The 12,129-nt window shown below is 41.3% G+C and overlaps 1 pseudogene; it reads left to right on the forward strand.

Annotated features, from left to right (window-relative positions):
- The first annotated feature begins 3,657 nt into the window (after positions 1–3,657).
- On the forward strand, positions 3,658–4,234 carry LOC112204158 (PDZ and LIM domain protein 7-like; annotated as a pseudogene).
- Positions 4,235–12,129: the final 7,895 nt, after the last annotated feature.

Below are 12,129 nucleotides of genomic sequence, written 5' to 3' on the forward strand. Positions count from 1 at the left end.
ACATATCCTACTTTTTTCCTATATATACACATCTGTGATAACGTTTAATTTATAAATTAGGCACAATAAGAGATAAACAATAATAAAATAAGACAATTATAATGATATAGTGTAATAAAATTTATATGAATGTGGTCTCTATCTCTTCTCCCCCTCTCAGACTATCTTATGGTACGGTAGTCACCCTTCTTTCTGTGAGGAAGAAGGGGTAGAGCAGATGGCATGGATTTCATCGTGCTACTCAGAACAGTGTGCAACTTAAAACTTATGAATTAGTTCTAGAATTTTCCACTTATGCTTTCAGACTGAAGTTGACTATGAATATCTGAAACCACAAAGACCAAAACTGAAGATAAGGGGGGACTACTGTAATACGTTATGTAATGCATTAGTTTAGCATATTGAAACAATTACAGTGAAATAAGTATGATGGGAACTGAAAATTAGGGAATAGATAAGTTCAGGTTATGAAGACACATAGAAAGATAAACTGTTGTGTGATATAATGCTCAGTAGACACCTCTACTTCTGTGCTGATGGAGTAGACACACTTCTCCTTATCCCTCTGCTAGGTACTACTAAACTCTGGACAGTGAAGGTAAAACAAACAGAAGACACTAAGAGGTGGAAAAAAGAAAACAAACTAGGGAGGGAATGTGGTTTCCAAGTAACCTGGTGGTGAGCTCCCTGGTTTTCTTCTTGCTCCACATGTTGCTGACTTGGGACTGAAGAAGCTGCCAACCCAGAAACGCAAATGGATGTCAACCAAGAAAGCCTGAATCAAAGCCTGCTCTCTAGCCAAACAACAGGAAAGGGATAGCCAAGAAGACAGCAACCACTCTACTCCAGCCAAACACCAAAGAAAGAAACTATGACCCCAACCCCACCCATGCCAGCAAGGGCCAAGTGGAGAGCTTAGACTTCCCCCCTCACCAAGCTACCACAAGGTGCCCCCAATGCCCTCAAAACCAGGCGGTGTCAGAGAAAGCTGAGGAGGGATCAAGATGTTAAGCACCTTCCAGGTGATAATGATTTTAAGCACCTTCCAGATGATAATAATTTTTTATCACTACCACCTCTCTGTAGTGTCAGTGGAGACCACAGGGGGAGCCTGGACTTCTACCCCCACCTGGGGTAGTCATGAGGTACCCTTTCCTCACCCCAGTTGGGTGGTGTCAGAGGTTGCCTGATGAAAAGTCAAGACTTTCACCACCAACCAGCAGTAACAAGACCAGCTTCCTCTCCCCCAGAAAATAAAGTGTTAGTGGTGAAAATAAAGTGTAACTGGACATGAGGAGCAACAACAGGCTACTCAATCCCCTCCCAGTTAAGTTGGCATTAGTGGAAGCTTAGTAATTCTTACATCTATCCAGCAGTAACAAGGAACCCCTTCCACTCCCCACTGAGGTATCAACAGAGGCTGAGAGAGGAACCTGGACCTTAACCTTCACCTGGCAATAGCAACACAGTAACCTCCCTTCTCCTGCTGGAAGGGTGTCAGACAAAGCCAGCTAAAACAGAAGGTTTACAAAGATTCAGAGTCTCATAACATAATATCCAAAATGTCCAGGTTTCAGCTAAAAAATCATTCATCATACCAAGAACCATGAAGATCTCAAACTGACTTTAAAAAGAAAATAGATGACAACACTGAGATGACAGGGATGTTAAAATTACCTGATGAAGATTTTGAAACAATCATGGCGAAAATGATTCAACAAGTGATTATGAATACACATTAGACAAATGAAAATATAGAAAATCTCAGCAAAAAAAATAGAAGATATAAAGAAGAATAAAAACAAAACTTTTAGAACTGAAAATGAAATAACCAAATTTAAAACTCAATGGATGGGCTCAATAACGGAAGAGAGAGGACAGAGGAAAGAATCTGTGAACTTGAAGATAGGGCAATAGAAGCTACCCAGTCTGAACAACAAAGAGAAATTCAACTGAAAATAAAAATGAACAGAGCCTCAGGAACCTATGGCACTAAAACAAATTATCTAACCATTTGTATCACTGGGGACCCAGAAGGAGAAGAGAAAAAGGATTGGATTAAAAAACTACTTGAAGAAATAATAGCTGAAAACTTTCCAAATTTGGCAAAAGACGGCCTACAGATTCAAGAAAAGCCCCAAATAGGATAAACTCAGAAGAATCCTCACCAAGGCATATCATAGTCAAATTTCCAAGAACTTAAAATCTTGAAAGCATCAAGAAAAATGTGACACCTTACTTATAATGAGAAACAACTCAAATTACAAGGGATTTCTCTTAGCTAAATGAAGTTCTCTAGACAGAAAGGAAACAACTTAAACTTTGGAACATCAGGAAGTAAAGAACATGATAAACAAAAATAGGGTTAAATATAATAGACTTTACTTAAGTTTTCTAAATTATGTTCAATGGGGTTGAAGCAAAAATAACACCATCTGCTGTGGTTCTACATGTATGTAGAGGAAATATTAAAGAATTGTATTGTAAACAGAGAGGGTAAAGGACTATAAAGGGAGATCGTTTCTACGATTCATGAACTAGTAAAATGTGGATGGCAAAAGACTGTTAAGTTGTATATATACAATATAATAGTTAAGCAATCACTAAAGAAATGATATAAATATACTCCAAATGATATAGATAAATCAAAATGAAATTCTAAAAAATGTTCAAGTGACCCACATGAAGGAAGAAAAAATAACAGAGAAACCAAAAATAGAACAGAAAACAAAAAATAAAATGAAAGATGTAAACTCTAATTAGTGCAATAATTACATTAAATATAAATGATCTAGATACACCAATCAAAAGACAGGGATTGTCAGAGTGAATTAGAAAAAGATCTAATTATATGATGTCTACAGGATACTCACATTAAATATAATGATGTAATGGTGAAACCCTGGGTCTACTAAAAATACAAAAATTAGTCAGGCATGGTGGCAGGCTCCTGAAATCCCAGCTACTCAGGAGGCTGAGGCAGGGAGAATTGCTTGAACCCGGGAGGCAGAGGTTGCAGTGAGCCAAGATCGCACCACTGCACTCCAGCCTGGGTGACAGCGCGAGACTCTGTCTCAAAAACAAACAAAAAAAATCTATCTATCTATATATATAATAATGTAAGCAGGTTGAAAGTAAAAAGATGAAAAACAATATATGATACAAACATTAATCAAAGAAAGCAGGAGTTGCTGTATTAACATCAGATAAAATAGGCTTTAGAGCAAGAAAATTATTAGATACAGAGAGAAACATTACGTAATAAGTATCAATCTACCAAGAAGACATAGCACCTTGAATGTGAATGCACCAAACAGAGCTTCAAAATGTATGAAGCAAAACTGAAAACTGAAATAGATAAATTCATAATTACACTCTTCTCTCAAAAATCGATAGAACTACATAGAAAATCAGGAAGGAGATAGAAATATCAGACAATACAGGATCTAACATTTGTAGAACACTATATTCAACAATAGAATACACATTCTTTTCATGTGCATATGGAACATATACCAAGATAGATCATATCATGGGCCATAAAACAAACTTCAGCAAATTTAAAATAATTTAAGAACATGGGCAGCCAATCCTGATGCGGCTCCCTGGAGCCTGATGCCAAGCAGCTCCCCAGTGGGCTAAGCAGGGGCTGGCATCATGGATTTCTTCAAAGCATTGCTGAAGAGGTCAGCACCTTGAGGCTTCCAGCTGCAAGGGGGCAAGGACCTCAATGTGCCCTTCTCCATTTCCTGGCTCACTCCTGGAGGCAAATGATCTGAGCCTGCATAAAGTGCCTCAGCCTGGGTCTCAGCAGGTCTCAGCCAGTTCAGAGCAAACCACAGGAGGTTCTGGCTCCTGCTACAAACCCCCTGCAGTTCACGCTTGCACCCAGCACCTTCAACAAGATGGCCTGGCCCTTCAGGGCACCCCCACCACCTGCTGGCAATGCACCATAGCAGAATGGACAGCTGCTCCAACTGCTGGTCCCAGATGCCACCAAGCAGTGGCTGATGGAGAACACAAAGGACTGGCCACCATGGTCTAGGACAGGCCAGTCACATTCCTTCAGCATCCTTGCCCACGTCATAGACACCGAGTTCATGCAAGACCTGGATGAGGAACACCTGAAGAAATCAAGGGAAAAGTATGTCCTCGGACTATAGAGCCCATGCTAACCTGCCTCCAGGATTGGTACCACCAGCACTCTGCCCATATGCTCAATGTACAGTTGTAGCTTAGCCCTCTCCAGCTGGCTGCCCTGTCTACCTCTTTCTATTCCTTCTGCCCATGGCCAGCAATAAACACAAGATCACAAAAATTTAAATTACAATACCGTTTGCAATCACTCAAAAAAAAAGGAAATGCTTAGGTATAAATTTAACAAAACGTGTTCAGGTCTTACATGCTGAAAATTACAAAATGCTGAAAAAAGAAATCAAAGATCTAAATAAATGAAGATACATACCAATAATCCAAGAATACCATGTTCATGGATTGGAAGACTCAACATAATAAAATTATCAATTATCCCCAAATTAATATACAGGTTTAATGTACTTCCTATTAAAATCCCAGTAAGAATTTCTTAGAGAACAATCTAAAATTTATATAAAAGGCAAAGACACTAAAACAGCTAAAACAATTTTGAAAAAAGCATAAATTTGAAGGAGTCAGCTTATTATTTAGCAACTGTAATCAAGACTGTGTGGTATTGGTGAAGGAATAGACACACAGATGACTGAAACAGAATAGAGAACTCAGAAATAAACCTACATATGCCCAACTATTTTTTGACAAAAGTACAAAAGCAATCTAATGGAGAAAGGACAGTTTTTTCAACAAATGGCGCTGGAGCAATTGGACAGCCATAGGTTAAAAAAAAAAATGAACCTTGACCAAAGCCTCACATTTCATACAAAATTTACAGACTTAAATGTAACATACAGACTTAAGTGTAAGACACAAAATTATTAAACTTTTAGAAAAATAGAAGAAAATCATCAGGATCTAGACAAAGTTTTTAAGCTTGACACCAAAACCATAATCCATTTACAAAAATTGTAAATTGAACTTCACCTAGATGTAAAACTTTCACTCTGCAAAAGATCCCATTAAGAAGATGGGAGAAAATGTTTACAAACCATATATCTAACAAAGGACTGGTAACTAGAATATATAAAGAATTCTTAAAACTCACCAGTAAAACCAAGCAATCCAATTAGAAAATGGGTAAGAGACATAAAAAGACATTTCACTGAAGAGGACGTACATGTGGCAAATATACACATGAAAAGATGTTCATCAACATTAGTCGTTAGGGAAATGCAAACTAAAACCACAATGAGATATCCCTACATACCTAAGAGAATCACTTAAAAATAATAGTCACAATACCAAATGCTAACAAGGATGCAGAGAAATTGGATCGTTCATATATTACTGGTGGGAACGTAAAGTAACAGCTATTCTAGCAGCTTGGCAGTTTCTTCAAAAACTAAACACACGACCACCATACAACTCAACAACTGCATTCCTGGGCACTTACCCCAGGGAAATGAAACTTATGTGTGCACAAAAATTTGCACGCAATGTTTATAAGCAGCTTTATTTGTAACAGCACAAAATTTCAAACAACTCAGATGTCTTTCAGCAGGTGAATGGTTAAACACACTATGGTACATCTACACAATGGAATTCTACTCAGCAATGAAAAGGAACAAACTATTAATAACAATTGATAGATATCAATAACAATCTGGATAAATCTTCAGAGAATGATGCTAAGTGGAAAAAGCTAACTCAAAGGTTTACATACTGTATGGTTATATTTATATAATATTCTTGAAATTATAAAAACTATAGAAATGGAGATAAGATTAATGAGGATGGGGGTGGTTATAAAAGGGGTACATGAGGGATCCTTGCAGTGATGGAAATGTTCTGTATCTGGACTATTTCAATGTCAATATTCTGGTTGTAATATTGCACTTCTAATATTGCACTGTAATATTGTAGTTTCATAAGATGTGACCATTGGGGGAACTAAGTAAAGGGAACATGGAATCTTTCTGTATTACTTGCAACTGCCTGTCAATCACAATTATCTCAAAATAAAAAAAATGCAGTGGAAACATAGACTACAAGAGGATATATACAATAATTGCAACTACGTAAAAATATGGGCACAGTAGGGAAAGAGCATACAAAACTGAAAATTCTTTGGAGTATAATTATAGAGAACTTGGTTTCCTAAAATTTAAAGCCATTATTCTTGCACTGTGTCTTTTATAATTTGTCTAAGGTCTTTGGGACAGCATTGTGCCGACTGTTTCAATATTTTTTACCACATGTACAAATACCAGGTTTCAATTTTTGTTTCCAGGGGAGCAAAAAGTGCACCCGACTTAATCTGTCCATCAACGAGTCATATAAAATCTCTAAGCCTTGGTTTCTTTGGAAGATCAATAATATCTCTTCCATCTGCCTCACCGCATTGTTAAATGAGGCTCAAAATGGTAAGGTGCTTCCAATCTGAAAAGCCATTGTAAAGCCAATGTAGTACGCAATTGCAAAGTAGTCCCCCATTTTAAATAGCCAATGTGCAGTTTTATCAACTAAAATTGACTGAAGCAAGGAATTACATTTATCTAGTGTTATGGGCTGAATTGTGTCTCCCTGAAATTCATATGTTTAAGCCCTGACCTTTAGTTCCTCAGCATGGGATTGTGCTTGAACGTAGGGTTCTTAAAGAGGTAACTGAGGTTAAATAAAGTTATTAGTGTAGGCCCTAATCCAATATGACTGGTGTCCTTATAGGAAGATTATGACATAGACATGCACAACCATGTAAGGACACAGGGAGGAGACGGACATCTCCAAGCCAAGGAGAGAGGCCTCAGGAGAAACCAACCCTGATGGTTCATGACCTTCGACTTCCGGTCTCCAGAGCTGTGCAAGGGTAAGTATCCATTGTTGAAGCCATCCAGTATGTGGTACTTTGTGATGGCAGCCAAGCAAACTAATACATCAACCTTGAATCCCCCATTAAAGTTTTGACCGTTAGCAAGCTATGTCCAACAAAGTGTCCCACAGCGTACTAACATGGATGTAGCCTGGCCTTGGAATCAAATCACCCTTGGCTACGATTCTGTGTCTGCCACTTGTGAGCTGTGTGACTTGGGGAAATGACTTCTGCCTCAGGACCTTAGGTTCATCACGTATTAAAGGTGGTTCCTTCCTCCCGGGGTTAAATAAGGATGCAGTGAGACTGGATTAAATGACAGGATGTTTATGAAGGCCTGACCCATACAAGGCACTGTGTGTATTAGCTTCCTTTCCTTATCTTGAGGATTGTGTATCCCCAGATAAATCGATACCATCTTCACTCATAGAGTCCCTAGTACTTTTACATGTCTTCACATTTTCATATGATTTTCAACTTAACCAGTCTTCAGTTAAGATAGGAAGAGTGGGCTGAGCGCTGTGGCTCATGCCTGCAATCCCAGCACAGTGGGAAACTGCAATCCCAGCACATTGGGAAACTAAGGCAGGAGGATCCCTTCAGCCCAGGAGCTCAAGACCAGCTTGGACAACAGAGTGAGACCCGTTCTCTACAAAAAAATAAAATTAGCCAGGCATGGTGGCACATGCCTCTGGCCCTAGCTACTCGGGGAGCTTAGCTGGGAGGACAGCTTGGGCCTGGGAGGTCAAGGCTGCAGTGAGCTCTGATTGTGCCACTGTACTCCAGCCTGGGCAACAGAGCCAGACCCTGTCTTGGGGGAAAAAAAAGAAGTAAACAGGGAGAGAAACCTAAACGATTTGGACAAAATACAGAGCTAAACGGTAGAAGAGTCCAAAATCCAGGCTTCCTGGCGTTTCTTTCACTGGAAAGATGGAAACTCCTAGTGTGGAACGAGGCTAGCCCCATGCAGGATAAGAATTGCTCTTGTTGGAGGCTGTGTCACAAGCCATGGTCACTCATATTTGGCTCAGAATAAATCTCTTCAAATATTTTACAGAGTGTGACTCTTTTCATCAATACTATGTATGAAAGGGACAGAAGTAATTTTTCTAATTTAAATAAAGGGTATCCCTGCCCCCCAATCCATCCAGATTCATTCTTCCCAAACACAAACTTCATTCTGTTTCTTTGCTATCTAAGATCCTTCTCTGACTCCTCTTTCCTGATGCTGGAATGAAATTGCGTCCAACTCTTTCCGTCTGACCATCACCTCCCCACATGGTCAGCCTCTGGCTCCTTGTCCCGCCTTGCTCACAACCCCCCTCCACCTCACAGGGCTCACTTCCCAGCTCACCCCTTGGCCACACTCATTTCCACCTTCAAGCCTCTGCTCTAGCCCTCCCTCCCCCAACTCCTCTCCATGCAAACTAAGCTGGAGACCAGCAGGGACTGCCCACCCCCCAACCTTTTTTTTTTCTCTTAGAGAGAGTTTTCGCTCTTGTTGCCCAGGCTGGAGTGCAATGGCACGATCTCGGCTCACTGCAACCTCCGAGTCCTGGGTTCAAATGATTCTCCTGCCTCAGCCTCCCAAGTAGCTGGGATTACAGGCATGCACCACCACGCCTGGCTACTTTTTGTATTTTTAGTAGAGACGAGGTTTCACCATCTTGGCCAGGCTGGTCTCAAACTCCTGACCTCGTGATCTACCCGCCTCAGCCTCCCAAAGTGCTGGGATTACAGGTGTGAGCCACTGCGCCCAGCCAGGGACCCCCTTTATAAGGGCCCATGCCCCGACCTCCACTGCCCCAAGCATGGAAATAAAGGAAAATTCTGAGTTCCTTCAAGGGAAACTCCAGGCAGCTCACTAGCCCAGAGAAGCAAACATGCAACTTTATAAGAAGATCATAGTAGCCTAAAATGATAGCCAAGGGAAGCTGGAATTCAGAGATGTTTGGTTTCCCTAGACAAACTAAGATATATCTTAACAAATGTCCCTGGATCCCCCCACCAAGGAACCCCACATATGTATGGACCCACTGGCATGTAGACCTCAGATACAGGGAAACTGAGGACTCAACTCTGACCATCATTCTTTGCTCTAATTTCTTCCTGAGGGGCTTGGAGGGAGTCACATCTGGAGCCAGTTAACATTTTTTTCATCTGACCACAAATTTTTAAACAAAGCTTCTCTTTCTTAACCAATTGCATATCAGAAAATCTTTGACTCTACCTATGACCGGAAAGCCCCCACTTTAAGATATCTCACCCATTTAGACCAAACCCAACGTGTAAACTCCAGGTATTGATTTGCGATTTTGCCTGTAGCTTTTGTTTTCCTGAAATTAAACCCTGAATTTTCCTGAAATTAAGCCCCAGGGGAGGTCAGGGATTGAGCAATAGCTACCCGGTCGGCCTTGCTTGGCATCCCGCAAATAAACGCCTTCCTTTCTATCCCTGAGACCTCGGTGGGGATTTCTGGGCTTTCTGCACCGGGCAAGCGGACCCCAGTTCAGTTCAATAACCACCTTGCCTATGCAAGGCCAATTTTATTCCACTCCGAAGCCTCCCAGACAACAGCAACTCCATTTCCCAACTCTCAGTGCCTCAAAACCCTCTGGGCCCCTGTTTCATTAATCAATTGACCTCAAGTGGTCCCCCGCCCCACCCCCACCCCCAGGACTCAGCAGCTCCCACCCTGCCGCAAGCACTTCCCACTGGAAAACTTTCCAAATAAATCAGTAAACCAGGACCTGGGGCTTTTGCTGGCAAGTCAAATTACAGTATTTGTCTGAAGACTATTTTTCATTCAAAAATAAGCAGGGATATTAGCTCAAGACACACATTAACACACAAATTCCTTCTTACAAGGCAAACATCCCATTTTAATGGATCTAATTAGATCCTCAGGATATAGACCTAAGAATAGACATCTGTACTTCTCTCTTAACACCAGAGGTAACTGGGTGCCACCCTCCAGCAACACTGGGGCACGGCTGAGCAGGAAGAGGAGGAGGGGAGGGGAAGGTCAGGGGTCAAAGGTCACTAGGCACCTTCACACTGGCCAGGCTGAACTCTGGAGAACTATTTCATAAAAGCAGGTCATAAAACAGCCTTTGGTTCCCTCATGGAAATAATATTGTAACTGGAAACTGATTCAGCATCATAAATATACTGAAAGCAAAGACATCCCATCTGTATTAGTCTATTTTCCCACTGCTGTAAACGACTACCTGAGACTGGGTAATTTATAAAGAAAAGAGGTTTAATTGACTCACAGTTCTGCAGGCTGAACAGGAAGCATGACTAGGAGGTCTCAGGAAACTCACAATCATGGCAGAAGGCAAAGGAGTAGCAAGCACATCTTCCTATGGCAGCAGGAGAGCAAAGCGGGAGGAGCCACACACTATTAAATGCTCGGATCTCGTGAGAACTCACTCACTATCGTGAGAACAGCAAGGAGGAAATCCGTTCCCATGATCCAATCACCTCCCACTGAGGCAGGAGAATACGGAATTAGGGTAACCAAGGGTTAAGGCATACGTGGAAGAACAGCAGGTGCAGCCAGTTCCAGGCAAGACTGGGCAGCACACAGGCCACATCCTGGCTCCTATGATAACAAGACAGGAGTTTCCACTTCAGCCTCTGATTGTTCATGGGCCAATCTTTCATAGGGTGTAACCAATTGGAGGCCTTTCAAGGGCACCTCAGAGTGTTACCAAATTCTTTTAGCCTAATACAAACCCTAAACAACACTGCAACTCGGGGGCTCTTGAGCTGCTTGCTCCAGCCTGTTCCCACTCTGTGGAGTGCACTTGCACTTCATAAATCTGTGCTTTCTTTGCTTCATTCTTTTGTTGCCTTGTGCATTTTGTTCAATTATTTGTTCAACACGCCAAGAACCTGGACAACTCACAGTCAAGACCTTCCATCTGGTAACACCACCCGGCCCCTCCTCCAATTCAACAGGAGATTTGGGTGGGGACACAAATCCAAACCATATCACCATCTATAAATCAGTTCTTATATTACTTACAAGAAAAATCTATGCAAGAATTGGCATAAATATACCATAAGTATACCATACATGCTAATTAAAAGAGAGGTTCCATTATATACTCATAAACACATGAATGTACAATTTTACTATATCATAAATGTTATCTACTATGAACACATTAGCTGTCATTGTAAACATTGAATGAATACTAATTTTCCTTGCCTTCTTGGCATTTGGACAAGTTTTGTGAAGATGGTTTGCAAGGTCCAGGTTTTCTAAAAAAGTCCATAGAGAAAGTTTGAACAGATGTAGCAAAGAAAGCGATTCATCTTAGAGTGCTTGGTCCAACTTAGAACAGCCTCAGAGCCTCATAGGTGACAGGTGGGCAAGTAGAGGTGGCAAGAAAAGCATGGAAGCCTGAGACAGTGCCCAGAATTATTCTGGAAGGAGAAGAGAAAGTAAACAGTCCTCCAAACATTAGTGAATTTTTTGGCAGGCGGCAGGGGGAGAGGAGGACCAACATGGGCGATGGCCACAGATACTGGGGTGGCTGAGTCCCACATTCACTGTGAGATGGTTAATGTGACATGTCAACCTGGCTGGGCCCCGGTGCCCAGTTGTTTGGCCAAACACCAGTCTAGATGTTGCCATGAAGTTATTTCTTAGATGTGATTACATTTAAATCAGTAAACTTCCAGTAAAGCAGACTACCTGTCATAACGTGGGTGGGCCTCATCCAATCACTTGGAGACCTTAAGTGCAAAGACCAAGGTTTCCCAGAGAAGAAGAAATTCTCCTGAAGATTGCAGCATAGAAACCTTACCTGAGTAGCCAGCCCGTTTTGCAGAATTCACGCTCAGGACTGCAACATCAACTCTTACCTGAATTTGCAGCCTGTCAATCTTCCCTGCCGGCTTCAGACTTGCCAGCACCCACAACTGTGGGAGCCAGTTCCTTAAAATAAATGTAGGCAGGTAGATAGGTAGGTAGGTAGAGAGATAGATGATAGATGAATAAATAGACTGATGATAGATGGATAGATGCAAGAGGAAAAGAGAGAAAGATAAGTACATCTTTTGTTAGTTGTTTCTTTAGAGAACCCTGACTGATACAATCTTCTAGCATCTTGAGCCAAGAAGGAAACAATTGTGCATAGAGTGGCCTGGACAGC

The sequence above is a fragment of the Pan troglodytes genome, chromosome 7 (assembly GCF_028858775.2).
Source record: "Pan troglodytes isolate AG18354 chromosome 7, NHGRI_mPanTro3-v2.0_pri, whole genome shotgun sequence".
Taxonomy (NCBI): domain Eukaryota; kingdom Metazoa; phylum Chordata; class Mammalia; order Primates; family Hominidae; genus Pan; species Pan troglodytes.